The 19,926-nt window shown below is 30.1% G+C and overlaps 1 long non-coding RNA gene and 1 pseudogene across 1 annotated transcript; one reads left to right on the forward strand and one right to left on the reverse strand.

Moving 5' to 3' along the window:
- Positions 1-6,772: 6,772 nt before the first annotated feature.
- LOC120143287 lies at positions 6,773-7,340 on the reverse strand. The gene is made up of 2 exons (XR_005517920.1): positions 7,238-7,340; positions 6,773-6,987 (listed from the first exon to the last, which is right to left on the reverse strand). It is a non-coding gene; the product is annotated as an uncharacterized LOC120143287 (long non-coding RNA).
- An 8,144-nt stretch (positions 7,341-15,484) lies between these two features.
- On the forward strand, positions 15,485-18,186 carry LOC120143266 (annotated as a pseudogene).
- The last annotated feature ends 1,740 nt before the right edge of the window (positions 18,187-19,926 follow it).

Below are 19,926 nucleotides of genomic sequence, written 5' to 3' on the forward strand. Positions count from 1 at the left end.
TAACTTAAACAAACCTGATTAAATAAATTATATAAAAACGAAAATATAACACAATAATTTTTTTACACATCAACGTAAATAATTTAAATAATATAATTTTATATTATTACATGCACCGCAAAACTATTTCGACGTATGCTCCCGCTTTTCAATTTTACAAACATAAAAATTAATTAAAAATAATTAGTATAATATTTTTTCAAATAATGATAATAAACAATAAGTATAATTAAAAAATTATAACAAAATTATATTATAACGAAAAATCGCACGAATTTCTAAATCAAATTTGAGAAGATTACGAGAATTATTACTCGTTGACGGAATTGTTGTATTAATTTATAAGAGAGGAGAGATGCGAGGAGATGTGAGCCGGAGGAGTATATTTATAAGCATATAAGGCGCGATACCTGCACCGCGCTATATGTAATTATTCAGATAAAAGATATAGCGCGGATCAGAGACCGCGTTAAATATAATTTCGGCGTATAGTGCGGCCCCTGATCCGCGCTATACCCCTACGTGGCGTATAGCGCGGATCAGAGGGCGCGCTATACCCACGTGGCGCCAGATCACCGTATATCGCGGGGCAGGGGGCGCGCTATACCCACGTGATGCCAAATCAGCATATAACGCGGTACAAGGGACACGCTTTTCTACTAAGGGTGTTAGATCAAGAAATATAGTCTGACCGGTGTTAGATCAGTAATAATACCGATCACTGGTGATATACCAGGAAAATAGCCGGTGAAATCTCGGAAAATGAATTACAAGATTTTTTTCGGTAATTCATTTTCTGCAAAACACGAAATTTTTATTTTTACATTATTTGACTATAAAATGATTTAAATTGACCAAAATATTTTATATTAAACAAACAGTAAAACAGTTTTTAGAAAATGTTTTAGATGAAACAAAAACAACTTGAATTCCCTATGTCATTATAGTTTTAAAATATAATAATTTTTATATTTTTTCTTAATAAGGATAAGAGTGGAATTCTCATTCCCCAATAGTTGTTCATATATTAAAAATTACTAATAATGATGAAAGAAAGTTGGCAGAAACTGAGATATGCGCAACCATGGTATGGTATCTTTTCAAGTCTTTCGTTATCTTTAAAAGGGACAAATTTAGAATACCAAACATCGAACCATACAAAAAGAGCAAGAGATAAACTACAACACTCACAATACGGCTATAGAGTATTGAACCGTAATCAACTGACCACCGATAACCATCGTGCATCACTGAAAAACTGGTTTATTCAACAATCACTATCTTTGGAGAGTTATATCAAGAGGAAACCTGTATTTCTGTTCACCAAATGTCTCCAAACTAACCATCGCCCTAAAACTGATCGTCACGTACCTCTGCTATTTTACCCAATTTTTCTGTTTTAATTTTAAATGGTCAATCTAGAGTAAGTACAAAGCAATATATGTTCAAAATAATTCTCAATCATCTGACATTAAACGCTCAACCCTTGATATTTTTAGTACTTGAAGTTGAGACCTCAAGGAATAACAATAATTCCTTTAAAAATGAGGTCGCTCGGTCGTGCAAATCCCCTTACTTTTGTATTATTTTGAACGGCCAAATTGCATGCATGGCTCCGATAAATGTATTATTTCTTGTTTTTAACATTAATATACTATTTTTTTTTCAATAAAAATATTAACACTCTCGAAAGGCAAGAAAAATGCTGAAATTGGACGAGAAGGTTGGGCCCAATTCCTCAGGGATAAAAAAACTGTACTTGATGATATGATTGTCTGAAACAGCAGTAAGGTAAGGTGGTTTCTGCTCTTCCAGGGAGCTTTAAATTAGGAATTTTTTTATTTTATATTAGTTGATGATGATTTTAACAGGTTGGGATTGAATGTTATAAACATCATTTTTCAACACCAACATCTACCGCTTCATTTTTTTTAACACCAACACCTATCATCATATTTTTTTCAACACCAACCCCGTCATCCCTTGTTCCCTGCGAGAATCAAGGCATAACCAATTGAAAATCATTGTAAATTTAGCTATAAAAGCCAAACGCATGTAATCAAAAGGGGAGAATTTTTTCTCTCAGAGATTTTAGAGAAATAAACAAGCAGATTAAAGGGTATTTTTTTTTCGTATTCAAATACTGATTTTTTTTACTCTATGCTATTACGAGAAAATACTAAAATAATTTAGATGAGGAGAGGAAAGCAATAAAAATCAGATTATTCCAAGGTATTTCTAGTATTTTTTTCGGTTTCGAATCTAATATATATATATATATTGAGCTTTGCATATAAAATAAGACAAGAGAAAGCGAGTGAGAAGATTCTTACCATAGAAGAGTGCCGATCGGGGCGGTTTGCAGTAGTGGTTATAGTGGTTCATGGCCATCGATCGTTTATTCCACAATCCCTATTTTTTTTTTGGGTTTTCGTGAGAAATGACACAAGAAAACATAAAAGTGGTATATATAGACTATATTAATGGTCTAATTACATCATAAATACCTTTAATTTTACCGTGTTTTTGTGTTTTGGTCACTGTTAGGGACCATTTTCATGATTTTCCATTTTCTGTTTGTGTTTTGATATTTTTGGTTAATCCACTATTTTAGTCCCTATAAGTTTAGCATTATTTTAATTTAGTTTTTTAAATACTCATATATTAATTATATTATAGTCATGTATATAGAAATAGGTATAAACGTAAATATTATGCACTAAACAATTATACTATAAGATCCACACTTTAAATAGAATTGTGATTATTTACCTGGAATGTTATTGATTATAATATTTCTTTTATATGTTTGTTTCCATATGTTTGTATTGTAATCTAGTATATTTTTAGTCTGTTAATGATTCCCATCCGAAAATTACTTCACAAATTGCTAAAGTTAATCTATTTTGTCTATATATTTTTGCACACTTTTTAAACTTGACCGTTAATGCCATAGTATTTCATGTCTTTATTTTAGTTTCCATTTAAGCTTTTAGGATTTGGTGGATTCATGTTTATTTGATTTCTTTTTCATTTATTGTTTATCTTATATTTGGTTAATTTATTTTCTCATCGTGTTAATTAATTTTTTATTCATTTGCATTTATTAAGTTTTTATCATTTACTTGGTTTATAAATTTGTTCTTTTATTTATTTTAAATTATGATTCCAAGTTTGCTTAATTTAGTGCTGTGATACTTGATTTTAGATGAAATCCTTCAGATTTAGATTCTTTTCAATTTAGTCCATAATTAGAGCCTAAGATTATAGATTTAAACCTATAGACTTAGATTTCTTGCATTTTAGTCCTAACTTAGAAATTTTTATACTTAAATTAGGAGAATTCTTAATTTGGTCATCGCTTTTGCTTGAGGTTTCAATCTAATTATTCGAATTGCAATATTTATTAAAATTAGTTTAAGTTGATATTAGCCTCTATTTTAGATTAGATTTCAAATTAGTCTTTTAATTTAGGGGATAATTCGAGTCGGCCCTCGCTTAAACGCTCGAGGAACCATCTCAGTTATTCGATCAATAATTAATTAAAATGAAATAGGATTAATATTAGAGCCTACGTTCTTAGGCTTGAGCCCCTAGGTTCTTTCATTTTCATAATTTGACATCATAGGTTAGAAAAAACCTTAATTTATTTTTAGTTTAATTATGATTAAATAAAAAAAATTTTGATTGCATTGTTTCTAAAACTTAAGACACTGTTCACTTATTAAGGAGTTAATAGTATATCCTCCGCGATTACGCTCAGGGGGTGACTACTGGTAATTCCCTAAATAGGTCGACATCCTTTTCAAAACCGCATCATGTTTTCTAAAAAAATGAGGCAATGTTCGTTTATTAGGCACAATAGTTGATATCCCACATTTACGCTCGGGGGCGAATGCTATCGGTCTCAATAAACGAATATCCTTTTCAAACTTTGCATCCTTAATGATTTTTAAATTAAATAAAGATCGAACTCAAAATTTCAGATTTTAAATATAGGGTAATCAATTAGGTACCAATTTTTGGGCGCTTGTGGGGGTGCTAATCCTTCCCCACGCGTAACTGACTCCCAAATCTGATTTCTGGATTTTTCGCAGACCCCAAAGCTCTGTATTTTATTAAAATAAAACATTTTATTAAAATCACCCAGTTTTTACGGTGTTCCAATCTCACCTTAAATGATTGGTGGCGACTCCTCACATTTCGAAACGATTTTTCAAAGAGAACCCCCAAGTCAGTATCGGTCTTTCCTCGCCCGGGCGAAAAACGGTGTCGACAAATGTTAAGCTTACTTTGGTTAGGAAGTTGGTGCTAAGTCAGAGAATTGATATGCTCTTTCTTCAAGAAACTAAAATGAAGGAGATCGAAGAAGTTGTTGTAAGAAGACTGGGGGGCTAATGAGTTTAAATTTGTTGTTTCGGCTGCTTCTGGTATATCTGGTTGACTATTGTCTGTATGAAATACAAATTGTTTTTTGGTGTCAAACATAATTTCGAATCCGAGATACATAGCAGCAGTTAAGGGTAAGTGGGTGTCTGAGAATATGGAGGCTGTTATGGTCAACGTTTATGGCCCGTGCAGATTGGTTGGTCAATAAATTTTGTGGAAGGACTTCTTAAATGTGAAAACGAATTTTCAAGGTCATTGGATTATGGGGCCGACTTCAATGCAGTGGATTTATCCAAAAGAAATTAGCTTCAGATCATATTTGATCAAAGAATTTAATCTCAAATTAATACAAAATTAAAAATAATTTTAAAATTTTTACATTGTTGACGAATTTTAATTTTTTTCTTTTTCATAATTATAATTTAATGATTTTAACTTTTACTTTTGAGTTAAAAAATATTTTTCAAGTGCACTTTCATCCAAAAGTTATAAGTTTATAAATTATAAAATAAATATATCATATGATAACAAATAAATTTTAAAAATATAATTGTGACCCTAATAAACAATTTTTTAAACTCAAAATTTTAAAAATTTAACTTTTATTTTTGAGTTAAAGAAACGTGTAGTTTTTAAATATTATCATTTAATATTGTTTATAATTTTAAAAATAATTTTAAAAAATAATGATGAATAGGTTAACCTAAACGGTTAAAATTTAAAGATGTTTATATATTATATTTAAAAATTTAATTGTTTTATATTTAATTTTGTATTAGTTTGATATTAGAGATCCCTAATCATATAGTTAACTTAGATTTAAGTCCATAAATAAGCAATTTTCTTTCTTTTTTTTAGCAGTAGCCACAATAGGTTTTATATAATGTTATGCAAAATAAATCACAAAAAAAGCGTAGCTTAATGCCTTTGCTTGTGTCTCCTTCTTTAGGCGCCTAGACAAGGGATTGAATCCATCTCCTCCCATTTCTTTTAGAGTTATTTTTCCTTTAACCATATGGTTTAGGGTTTCTTTTACCTCTCTCATTTCTTTTAGAGTTATTTTTCCTTTAATCAGATGGATGAAAAGAATGTTATATTAAATAAATTAAAATTATAAAAAAACTCCAATCAAATGATGACACATGTCCTCAAATGATTGGAGGATTAAATTTATTGAATTTAATTACATTAGGACTAAATTGATAGAATGAATAAATATTGATGACCAAATATGTAATTATACCAATTTTACTAACAGCTATGTCATCGCTTCCATTAGCGACTAGTGGTTTGATTGAATGCATTTAAATAGTTGGATAACCTGATTGACAAGAATTCAAAAATGGTGGTCAAAATAAAAAGGGGATATAGTTGGGTGGTCACAGATATAGTTTACCCATAATTTTAAAAAATTATATTTGATTATAAAGGATAAAAATGGAATTCTCATTCCCCAGTAATTTGTTCATATATTAAAATTATTGAGTCAATTTTAACTTTTGCATAAATATGGGAAAACTCAATACAATCTTTCAATGACTTCCACTTGAACATATCCATGTTATTTTTATCGTAATATTTTTGTTCATTTTTGGGTTAATTTTTTGTTGTATGTTTGTATCGCATGCCTTTCTCTTCATCAGCTTGCTTCTTAGTTGTATCATCACCTTTGTTATGCAGCACTTTTTCATCCTTCTAGGTTTAGAGAAGTTTTTGAATGAGGCTCATAACAAGATTTAACCTTCTTATTCAATAAAAATTATTGTCGAGCAAAAAAATATTTTTAAAACAATATTGATACTCAATTTCAGTATAAATACAAATATGACATAATGTAATATGTAAGTTATTATTCAAATTTTGATAATTCCTTATAGTCACATTTACATGAGTTTATTTCATCACAATTTTATTACTTGAAAATAATCTAGTATTTTTTGAACAAAATATAGAAGAATTAGAATCACTCATTTAAAAACTAATATATAATTTTTATGACTTTTTTATTCACTCACTGCCTACCTTATTCATTCTCTCTACCTTTTGCATTAAACCACATCCCAATCCTTTAAAATTTAATTTCATCAATTTTCAATTTTTTACTTAATAAGATAGGTATTCTTCTAACGAAACACTAATCAGAAAATCTTTTTAATACTTTATTTTCATCAAATCACATCGAATTCATAAATAATTTTAGCTGTGTCTTAATAATTGATAATGATTTCTAGTTACTCAATTGAAAAGAATTATGAAATTCTAGTTTATATACAACGTAAATATCACAAAGTCTAATTCAAAAGTAGTAGTAATAATAACAATACTTAGTGCATAAATATATTGAGGATATTAGAATCTCTCAATTATGTATTTCTTAAGCATATACCATATAAATCTAAGCGGTTAGTCCTCTTGTATAATGAATTACTCAACAAGGCTTATTGCAAATGCACCGACGACGAAAACCTTCACATTCTCCATCTGTGAAACCTTCTGACTCGCACACGGTCTGGCAATTAGTGTTACTCACGCAAATACCTCTGAACTTAGTGCTTGGACTTTCACAATGTTTACCCTCCACTTTCATAGGGGTCATCTCTATTTTATTACAAAATCATACGAAAAAATCAGACAAAATATAAGTATGTATGTAAGTATATACATATGTAGATATTGCCTTCATATTAAATGAAAACCTATGATATGTTATTCTAAAGAAAAGAATGTTAAATATGAATAATAAATATATACTCAAATCTTACGTTGAATATATTTAATACTAATATTTTATCAATAACTAATGTATAACAAATTGTGTAACTAATTCAAAAGGGGTGACAGAAAAAACCTATTGTTAGAAGAACCAATAGAAGAAGGAAAGCAATTGAAATTGATGGAGTGAGCCTTGCCATTTTGAATATTGTTTTGTAAAGTGAACGATTGACAGATAAAAGAGGTTTTATTCGATGTGATGAAACCAGAGCAACATGAGGCTTTTATATAGATTAGTATTAGAAGCAAATGACGAGAAAAGTGGACAAAAATCACAAGTGTTGAATTTCAAAGTAATCTCAAATTAGATCCATTTAAATCATAACTACAATATGTTATTCTTAACTCAATTTTTTTTCTAAATTTTCTAAATAAGATAAAATATATTTTCAAGATAAAAATGGCCATGCAAAACAATGGAATGTAGACAGACATGACTCCAAGATCACGCATGCAATTGTCCATGTGCTGTAGTGGAAGCATGTAAAATGGGAAGTGAAGATTTAGCCCGGACAACCCTTCATTTTGGGTTCTTAAATTCAAAATACATTAGGTTAGCATTAACATGTCATTAAATTTCTCATTCGTCAACAATTGTCTGTGTATTAAGGGTCCATTGTTTTATTAAAAATAAATTCTAGAAAATGAATTATATTTTTTTTGCTCGGCAAATTTATTTTATTAAAGATTTGAAAAAATAATCCTTAGACTTAAGTTGTGTGTCTCATTAAAAACATCTTTATACCTAATTGGACAAAAAGAGTACAACACAACTTGGTAAAAAGATACATCTTGATAGCTGATTTTACGAACTATCACCATAATTAGCTTCATACATGTATGCAGGAGGGTCAGTTTGTGCCACATTTCCTGGAACTTCATCATCATCGGAGTTGAATTGCGGTGATTCTGAGTGAATGAATAGTCCAGTCTCAGCAGCATCCGCACCAAGCTCATGAAGCGGTTCTTCTGGTGAAGATGATGGTTCCTCCATGCTCTCCACATTTAGGTCGAAGAACTTGCTACTTCCACGCCTTCCCCTTGAACTAGAAGGTATATCGACATTGAGATCGAAAAAGCTCGTAGTTGAATGCCTCCCCCTGAAGCTTGAAGTCATCGTGTCAAATGGGAACTATACAGATTGTTGCATCGATTGCATCTCCATATTAAGGTCAAAGAAATTTACAGATGAATGCCTTCCCCTTGAACTGGACGTGGTGTTACCATACAGATTGTTCGTGGACCAACCTCGGTACATATCATAAGGAGTTACGGATGAATGTCTCCCCATTATGACATTAAAATCATTACACATTACTGTAGTTGGGCTGTCAACTTGATCAACTTGTTCAGACAGCCCATAGTGGGAGCTTAATGACTGACCCCGAATAGCACGAACTTGAACAAACTTTGCATACATCTCAATATCGGCTTCTAAATAATTACTTTGAGATTCAACTATCATTTCAACATCATAATTGTTTGAAAGTTCGAACGCTATATAAGTTAATGGCAACAATGATGTTGGAAATATGTACTGCAACGACGACATTCTTCTACTAATTCCAACATGAACCTTCCTCAAATCTTCATTATAAGCTCCTCAAGAGTTATGTTTCTCTTGAATGATATTTTAACACGCTCATTTGATACAAAAACAACGTCGGTTTCATCTTCTCGAATTTCTCCATCATAATAAACAATAGCTGAAAGTCGTGTCATTATTACAGTTTAAAGTGCGACAATATTATATCTGCAAAAAAACAACTGAAACAAATCTGATTAAATAAATAATATATGAACAAAAATATAACACAATAAAATTTTTACACATAAACGTAAATAATTTAAATAATATAATTTTTTATTATTATCGGCACCGCAATAATATTTCGACGTATGCTCCCGCTTTCCAATTTTATAACACATAAATTAATTGAAAACAATTAGTATAATATTTTTTCAAATAATCATAATAAACAATAAATATAATATTAAAAATTTATAACAAAATTACCTTATAACGAAAAATCCTACGAACATCTGAATCAAATATGAGAGGATTGTCGGAATTATTGACTCGTTGACAGAATTGTTGTAATAATTTATAAGGTGAGAGGGGAGATGTGAAGAGTTTACGAGGGAGAAGGGTATTTATAGCTGAGAAAAGGTGTTATAATTATACAAGGCGCGCTACTTGTACCGCGCCTTATATAATTGTATAAGTTAAAGCTAAGGCGCGGCCCCTGCCCCGCGCTATATATAATTGTGTCGGAAATAAAGGTAAGGCGCGGACCCTGCCCCGCGTTATACCCACGTTGCACCAGATCAACCTAAAGCGCGCTTCAGGGGGCGCGCCTTACCCTATGTGGCGTCATATCAGCGTAAAGCGCACTGCAGGGGGCGCGTCTTACTGCAAATAGTGTTAGATCGGGAAAAATAGTCTGAACGATGCCTGATCGGGAATATTATAGGGTATAGATGATATGTCAAAAAAAACACCGAGTCTTTTGCGGTGGTTTTGTTTTCTTGGTTTTATGTGTAATCTTTTCCCTATCTAGGTTTGGGGTTTAACGAGGCATATAACTAAGTTTATTTCTTAATAAATTTATTTTACTGATAAAAGAAAGAAAACACATTTAAAGTAGAGATGATTTTTCATTTTCTGTTGTGAGAGAAATAACAAATCTATTTTTAGCAATTATTTAATATTTGAGTAGTCAATCCATGATTTTTTTGTTGTTGTGAGTAGTCATTTCTAGGGATGTAAAATCAGTTAATCGTTTAAGTTTCAGTCGGGTCCTGTCAAGTCAGATCAAACCAAATATGCGTGTTAGGTCAATTTGATAGTTTAACTCGGATCAGGTCAAATTCATATCAAATTAGTTTGGATCATTTTCATATTGATTTTACCATCAGATTCAGTTCAGGTTTGGATTGGGTTAATTTCAGTTCAGATTCATGTCAGTTTAGGTCAAAACGGTTCATGTCAAAATTAGTTAAATTCCAAGTTAATTCAGGTTCGGATAGAATTCAGGTTGGATCTCATTCAGATCGAGTCACATCATTGACATACAAAATTTAGGTCGGATCTTACCGGATACGAATTGACTTCAAGTCGGTTCATTTTTGGGTTAATTATTTTTTTATCTTTCATGAATGAAGAATTGTAATTTTTAATTATATATTATTTGGAGTAAATTACAAAAAAAATATAAATAATTGTGAGTCAATTTCAATAAAAATATAATTTTAAGGACTAAATTAAACAACACGAATGTATGAGGCATCAAATCGAAATATAAATAAGTATGAGGCAATTTCATATACAAAATATAATTTTAATGACTAGATTGAAGTAAATTACAAAAATATAAATAAGTATGGGTCGATTTCATATACAAATATAATTTTAAGGACTAAATTGAACAAATATGAAATTACTAATTAAAATTTAAATAAATTACACAACATGTAGGGACCAAATAAAAATAATTTTAAAATATGAAACTGAAATTAATATAAAATGGAATGAATTACATTTATTTTAAAGTTGAGGAAAAAATTAAATCAATTTTAATATATATATATAATGTTATGCATACATTAAAAATATAATTTACATATATATATAACTATACCTTTTACTTATAATTATATAATATAAGTATTTATATACTTATACATATGTATACTTATACCTATTTATATAATTACATACACATACACACACATATATAAAAATATCTATATATAGGTATGCATATAAAATATATAAAAATATATATAAGTATAAAGTATAACATATAAGTATATGTATATATAAGTATATATGTATGATGTATATAAATATATATATAAATACATATATCATTAAATATAAGTGAATAAAATAAAAGATTCTAAAATTAATATTCACATTTAATAATTGTGCACATTAAAGAAAGAAGGGAAAAATAAAAGTAATTAAAATGTATACAGTACTAAGTTGCTTTGAATTGAAAAATTCAAGAAAATATTTATAATTAGACCATGACTAAAATGAAAGAAATTAAAAACCAAATTACAAAATACAAAACCACTAATTGTTAGAGGATCGCATTTCTAATTAATTCAAAAAATACATTGAGAATTAAAAAAAGGCGCCAACATTTGTAAAATAAAATAAAAATAAAATTTCCCCCTACTAAATTTTGACAAAAAAAATCCAATTTGTCAAATTTTGGCAATTCGTTCTTCTAAATTTCTAAACAATCACTTTTTCCATAAAAATAATGTTTCTTTTAAAAAGTTCTCCCACCACTCATGTGAATATATATATATATATATATATAAGTTTATTGTTTACTTTTAAATTGATGATTAAATTTAAAAATTTCAATATCAAGTAAATTAATCTTTTATATATTTTTAAAAATTTTAAGTTAAATTATATTTAAATTATTAATTAATTAATACATATAAATAAATTCATCTTATAAACATTTAAATTTATTTTATATAATCTAATAAAATCATGTTCAATAAATAAATTATTTAATGAAATTAATTTACTGATTATAATTAAGATTTATAATATAAGGACTATAACTAATATAGAAAGTAAATTTATTAATTTAATTATCATTATTAACAATTTATATTGACTTTTAAAGAGTAATCATATTAATTATCATAGTTTATTTTATTGTCAAAAAATTATAATAACTAACAATTTGTTTTAACTTTTAAAAAGAAATCATATTAATTATCATAGTTTATTATAAATTCAAAATCTCACAACTTTATCAATTGTAACTTATAAGACAAGTAAATATCAGTTCAATTTAATAATAGGTCGAATCATTGAAGGTGACCATCTTTGGCAGCCCCATCAACATTAAAACTTCAATTTGCCCGACCATTTTAGGTGACCATCTTGAAATCAGACTGTTCGAATTCCCCTAGCAATCAGTCGCCACAGTCGAAGGGTTCTCACATTCATTTTTATCATTCCAAATCAACCCTTTTACGAATTACTAAGCAATTATTGTACTTGTTCCTATTAAGTAGACTATGTATGCTAATGTTCAACGATTAGATTCAGTCACTTCAACAAAAAAAACTACCTTCTGTTGGCTTCCAAGTTGGATAACCACCATTTTTACTCTGTAAATACAGAAGTGAATTGGACAACATAAAAAAATATGCTCATTTTTCGTTTTCTTACCAACCATTTCTGGTGCCATTATTACAAAAAAAAGGCAACACTTTAAAGCTTCTGTCGTACAATCAGAGACACGCCATCCATGATCTCGATCGGAGAATGTCCATGAATCTTTAGAAATGTGCTAAGCATTCTTTTAAAGTTCTTTTAAACATCCTTTTTAGCAGTAGCCACAATAGGTTTTATATAATGTTATACAAAATAAATCACACAAAAAAAAACATAGCTCAACGGATTTGCTTGTGTCTCCTCCTTTAGGTGCCTAGACAATGGATTGAATCCATCCCCTCCCATTTCTTTTAGAGTTATTTTTCCTTTAACTATATGGTTTAGGGTTTAGGGTTTTTTTTACCTCTCTAATTTCTTTTAGAGTTATTTTTCCTTTAACCAGATGGATGAAAAAGAATGTTATATTAAATAAATTAAAATTATAAAAAAAATATCCAATCTGATGACACATGTCCTCATATGATTGGAGGGTTAAATTTATTGAATTTAATTACATTAGGACTAAATTGATAGAATGTATAAATATTGATGACCAAATGTGTAATTATACAATTTTACTAACTACCACGTCATCACTTCCATTAACGACTAGTGGCTTGATTGAATGCATTTAAATAGTTGGGTGACCTGATTGACAAGAATTCAAAAGTAGAGGTCAAAATGAAAAAGGGATATAGTTGGGTGGTCACTAATATAGTTTACCCATATTTAAAAAAAAATATTTGATTAGAAAGGATAAAAATGGAATTCTTATTCCCCAGTAATTTGTTCATATATTAAAATTATTGGGTCAATTTTAACTTTTGCATAAATATGGGAGAACTCAATACAATCTTTCAATGACTTCCACTTAAGCATATCCATATTATTTTCATCATATATTTTTGTTCAGTTTTGGGTCAATTTTTTGTTGTATGTTTGTATAGCATGCCTTTCTCTTCATCAGCTTGCTTCTAAGTTGTATCATCACCTTTGTTATGTAGCACTTTTTCCTCCTTTTAGGTTTATGGAGGTTTTTAATGAGGCTCATAATAGGGTTTAACCTTCTTATTCAATAAAAATTATTGTCGAGCAAAAAAATATTTTTAAAACAATATTGATGCTCAATTTCAGTATAAATACAAATATGACATAATTAATATGTAAATTATTATTCAAATTTTGATAATTCCTTATAGTCTTATTTACATGATTTTATTTCATCACAATTTTATTACTTGAAAATAATCTAGTATTTTTTGAACAATATATAGAAGAATTATAATCACTCATTTAAAAAATAATATCCAGTTTTTATGACTTTTTTTTATTCACTCACCGCCTACCTTATTCATTCTCTCTACCTTTTGCATTAAACCACATTCTAATCCTTTAAAATTTAATTTCATCAATTTTCAATTTTTTACTTTATAAGATAGTTATTCTTCTAACGAAACACTAACCAGGAAATCTTTTTTAATATTTTAATTTCATCAAATCACGTCGAATTCATAAATAATTTTAGATGTTTCTTAATAATTGATAATGATTTCTAGATATTCAATTGAAAAGAATTATGAAATTCTAGTTTATATACAACGTAAATATCACAAAGTCTTATTCAAATGTAGTAGTAATAATAACAATACTTAGTGCATAAATATATTGAGGATATTAGAATCTCTCAATTATGTATTTCTTAAGCATATAACATATAAATCTAAGCGGTTTGTCCTCTTGTATAATGAATTACTCAACAAGGCTTATTGCAAATGCACCGACGACGAAAACCTTCACATTCTCCATCTGTGAAACCCTCTGACTCGCACACGGTCCGACAATTAGTGTTACTCACGCAAATACCTCTGAACTTAGTGCTTGGACTTTCACAATGTTTACCCTCCACTTTCATAGGGTTCATCTCTATTTTATTATAAAATCATACGAAAAAATCAGACAAAATATAAATATGTATGTAAGTATGTACATACGTAGATATTGCCTTCATATTAAATGAAAACCTATGATATGTTATTCTAAAGAAAAGGATGTTAAATATGAATAATAAATATATACTCAACTCTTACGTTGAATATATTTAATACTAATGTTTTATCAATAACTTAAATGTATAACAAATTGTGTAACTAATTCAAAAGGGTTGAGAGAAAAAACCTGTTGTTAGAAGAACCAATAGAAGAAGGAAAGCAATTGAAATTGATGGAGTGGACCTTGCCATTTTGAATATTGTTTTATAAAGTGATCGATTGACAGAAAAAGAGAAAGGTTTTATTCGATGTGATGAAACCAAAGCAATATGAAGCTTTTATATATAGATTAGTATTAGAAGCAAATGACGAGAAAAGTGGACAAAAATCACAAGTGTTGTATTTCAAAGTAATCTCAAATTACATCCATTTAAATCATAACTACAATATGTTATTTTTAACTCAAATTTTTACTTTTTCTAAATTTATAAATAAGATAAAATATATTTTCAGGATAAAAATGGCCATGCAAAACCATCAAATCACTACAAGAAAATATACCTTTAATGACACACGATAATTTATGACTTGCAAAAAATGTGTGTCATAAAAAATGTCATGTTTTTTAAAATCTGAACGATTTATGACTTACAATAATGTGTGTCATATTTAATAGTCATAATCTAAAAAATTTAGCAAAAACACATAGTACACTTTTAATTGTGTGTCATCTGTAAAAGTCGTCTTTTAATTTTTTCCCCCATTATTTTCATCACGCATGCTTTCCCGCTTTTAGTCCTCCTCGATCATCAGTTCACACTAAACCTATGTTTCCTTTTTTTTCTCTTTGCATCAGTTCACGCACGCATGCTTCCCCTTTTTCTCTTTGTATTCATGTTACCAAGAAACACGATATTGAGAGATTAGATGGAGAATGCTTCTTCCCCAAACCCTAACCCTCCAAAATCCAAATGAAAGCACCCAAAATCATCTAAGGAGAACGCTCCGCCTCCAAATCCAAACTCACAACTCTCCCCTGCCGCAACAGCTAAGATCAAGTGTCCCTTGCCACCTCGTCTGCCGTCCTCCAACCCTCTCAAACGCAAGCTTCTCACAGAAAACCTCCATGAAAACCCCATCTATGGAGCTTCCGATTCTGGTGTGAAGGTATTTCATTTTTTTAACCCAAAAAAAAGCAGGTCTCTCTGTTCTCTATTCTCCGTTGCTTTAACTATCTCAATTATTTACCACATTTTTTGTTACATCGTTTATTGGGTGAATTGTAGACTTGGAAGCAAAAGCTGGTACAAATGCGAGCTATGATCGAGACTCAGTTGTCGGATAAAGTGACTCATGTTTTTGCTATAAGTTCAGATGCTCTTTTGCACCGCGTCAATGAAGACCAATTGGCTCGCTTCAAAGGGGTCAGTGCTCTTTCTCGTCTTTTTAATTTGATGGTATTTCAACGGAATACTGGAAATTCTTTGGTGTCCTGACTTTGCTTGGGGAAAACCGCAACATTTCAATTTGGTAAATTGATAAAGAAATCGTAATTATGACTTCAATGATTATTTTTAAATTCATGATTTTTTAGGGTTGTGTTTGGGAACTTAGATTTCAAGAATGAACGGTAGTGTATGTTAAATGAAACACAAGTGACATTCATGATTATAAATTTAGGTTAGCAGTGAATTTGACATATTTATAGATATTTGTAAATTTGAAATTCATATGTTTATACCTTCTACATATACAACCATATTGAACCTTAACTAATTTATACAGAATGCGTGTAGTTTGTTCCCATAATTTATATAACAAAGGAAATCCAAATCCAAAATTTGAAATATATATTCTAAACAGAGCTTGGCGGTGGATTTGAAATACTTGTAGGTATTTTTGAATTTGGAATTCATCTTGTTATACCCTTTAAAATATATGGGTATATTGAACTTTAGATGATTTGTATTTAGTGTGTTCGTTTCATTCTCACAATTTATATAGGAAGCTAAGTCCAGATTCATTATATCAAATTCATCTTCCAGACATTGCAGAATAATTATTTGTACAATTCATTTATAGTCACACCTGTTTTCAATATTTGTATTCAAATTGTACCAGTAATTGGGAATCCATTTTGATGTGTTGTGCGTATGTTGGAATTTATTTCTGAAGTGCTTGCTTGAAGTATAAGTTGTTTTGCAATAAATACTTATTGCAGCATGTCCTGTTGTGTCGGTGGTTGGAGGACAGCTTGGCAGCTGGTGAAAAGGTTTCTGAGGATTTATATACCCTGAAAGTGGATCCGACAAGACTGGATGTACCTGACAATAGTCAAAAACCTAAACTAGCCAACAGAAATTCTTGCGAATATGATGAACAGTTAAATTGCAAAAGGATCAAATCCTCACCTGAGGAGAAAAAGCAAACTAAAGAAGAAAGGAAATGAGATATAGAAACTAACTCTGCATCCGCAACATCAGATACTGAGCCTCACTCTCCCAGTTCTGTACCTAGCAGTCCTGAAAACCTCGGTACTAAAGATAAGGATGTGAGTTCCCTGTTCCATTGTTGGTTCTGATGAAAGTTGAAACTTGTCTATTTTGTCCACTCTTTTTGTTTTCATAATGCAAATAATAGCCTTAAAAATAAGCGTCTTAACAGTAAGGTGTATGCTTTTAAGTTTCAAGCTTTTGTTGTGCTATTGCTTGTTTAATTATACTATGTTCGGTGATTAGGTTGGCACACCTACACCTTTGCAACACAGTCCACCAGATTTTAACAAAGACATCACAGAGATATTTGGGAAACTTGTGAACATATATAGAGGTGAGACTTGGTTGTGCTTCAGATATGTGCCATTACTGCTAGTTACACATATTGCTTTCTGAGGATCTAACATGATATGGTTAATTTCTTTCAAAAGAATTGGGTGATGACCGCATATCATTTAGCTACTACAAGCAAATGCAAGATCATGTAAGTGAACATGTTCTGATTTGAACTTTTGCTTGTAGCATTTGCTGCTTAGTTTGGTTAACTTGTTTTAATTTTTCCATTTAAGCTTTTCTGAGAGGACAGTGATGTGGGACAGAGGTAGTAATATAAATTACCGAAAAATGTACCTTATAAGTGATTTGCAAAGATGTATAGACCTTTTAGTCTCTCTTTTTTTAACAAAAACCTTTTAGTCCCCTAAAATTTATCCCAGACTGTTGGAATATTCATGCAGATTCAGGAGATAGTGACTACTGGAAAGTTATCCAAATTGGGGCATTTTGAAACTGATGAGAAGGTAAGATAAAAGGTTCCTTTTCAATTTAATTTAGACTACTCTTTTCTTTTTATTTCCTTGGGCTTACTTTTACAAATATAAATTTTCTTTACAATGATTGGCCCATATTTATATTTGGTAGTAAATTTTATGGAGAGGAAATGCTTGCCAGTACTTTTCTACTTTACAACATTTGCTTTTCAATCTTTTGCAGGTAAGAACAATAAGTTTATTTGGCGAAGTTTGGGGAGTTGGCCCAGCTACAGCCCTAAAATTATACGAGAAAGGACACCGCACATTAAATGACTTGAAGAACGAAGATTCTTTAACAAATTCTCAAGTGATAGGGTTGAAATATTTTGATGATATTAAGACAAGAATCCCTCGGCATGAGGTTAGACTACTATGTACCTGCCAATGATTTTTATGATTGACAATTTTCAGATATATCCCTATCTTTGCGGAATCATTTTTGTTTTCTGAGTGAACAGACTCAACACATAGAATCTCTTTTACAGAAAGTTACAGATGGTATTGTACCTGGGGTGAACACTCAAATTTTCGACTAAACTAAGATTTCATAATACTTTAAAATTTGAATTTTTTTGAAGCCTTATTCTACTGCTAGAAGTTTTATGATGGTGTTCCACTATGTTTTGTACATATAATGTGTATACAGATTAAACTGATATCCACCCTTTCTACTTTAGCTTTTCCTCGCTGAAAGGAAGGACTAGTATAAAAAAAAGTTGTGAAACTAATAATACACAAAATATGGGAGCTTTGACTACTATGTAAGAAAAAAGGTTATTTAGTCAGTTATTCATGTGTGCTATGATTAGGGATATAATTGAGTTGGGTCGAAATGATACATCCCAAGCTCAAAGTCGGCTTTATAAGAAATCTTGAGACTTTAAATTTGGATTGAGCTTGACTGAGCTTCATTTTTCATGCTTGAACCCTTCTTGTAATTCACTCGAGACACTCAAGCTCAACTTGCTGGACTCGATTATGTTTGATAATTTGTTAATATGTACATTAATCACTATATTTTATTCATTTACTAGTTTCTTTTAGAAATATTGACTATATTAAAAATGAAGGGTGGAGAGCCTTAAGTGTTAGTGATGTGATCCCAGCTATGCACCTTAAGTCATTTTCTATAATCTCCTTGAGACCGTTTGATCGAGGCAAGTTGTTTACATTTGAGAAGCTTCAAGAAGCTTATTCGAGCTTAATCTAGGAATTTCAAACCAAGTTTAGATTTTTGGAAGCCTTTTTTCAATCCAAAAGAAGAACCTCCACCATCATAGTCAAGGCTGGAACATGAAGAATGAACAACTAAGTTTAAGGGAAGATTTTATCTTTTACTTGCATGAATTTGCATGAGTGTTAATAAATTTGCATGACATTAAGTTGCATAAATAAATAATCATGCTACTTCTTTTAAGCATGAGTTCATTAAGAATGTATTCCATTTAAGCATGTATTTCATTTAGGGAAGTAGTTCATTTATGCATCTAATTATTTAATAAACTACTTCATTCATGCATTTAGTTCATTGAATAAAGTTAATTCATTGAATAATGTTATTTCATTAATCAAACCAACTCGTAATTATCCCATGCATATATACATATTATGATTGAATAAAATTTATCTGTGTGTTTAGGTGCAAGAGGGAAGCTGAACAGTCTCAACAGATACAAGAATATCAGTCAGAATGTATTCTAATTATGGATGCGATACAGACATTTTTGAGTCCAGAAACCAATTGGACATTATTCCTCTATCTCTTAGCTTTCCAACGCCTTTTGAATCACCTTAATCCGATAACGGGAGCTTGAGATATGATCGAATTACCAAAGAAATTGTAGGTTGAAATTTTCATTACGGGAATTTCATACATGAATTATTTGGATTAGTTTGGGCCAAGGAAGAGTCCTTTCATCTTCTAACAAGAGAAAAACAATTGATGGTCATCTTAATTTGTTTTGCAATCTACCAATAACTAACCGAAGAACGAACACAGAACAAGAATCCAGAAAACAAACCAGAAAATCAAGAACACCAAAATATTTACGTGGTTCGATCAATGTGCCCTACATCCATAGGAAGGAATCAATTTCACTAAAGCAAAACGAAACAAGATTAAAAGATTTAGAACCAGAAGTAAGAACTCTCTCTAAATCTCTTAATACAATATGATCTCTCCTTGAACCCTCTCAACTCACTTTACATCTTTATTTATAACTAAAGACCCCCTCCAAGTTGATCAGTTCAGCAACCAACTGTCAAAGTCAATGACA

The sequence above is a fragment of the Hibiscus syriacus genome, unplaced genomic scaffold (genome assembly GCF_006381635.1).
Source record: "Hibiscus syriacus cultivar Baekdansim isolate YM2019G1 unplaced genomic scaffold, ASM638163v2 tig00110840_pilon, whole genome shotgun sequence".
NCBI lineage: Eukaryota > Viridiplantae > Streptophyta > Magnoliopsida > Malvales > Malvaceae > Hibiscus > Hibiscus syriacus.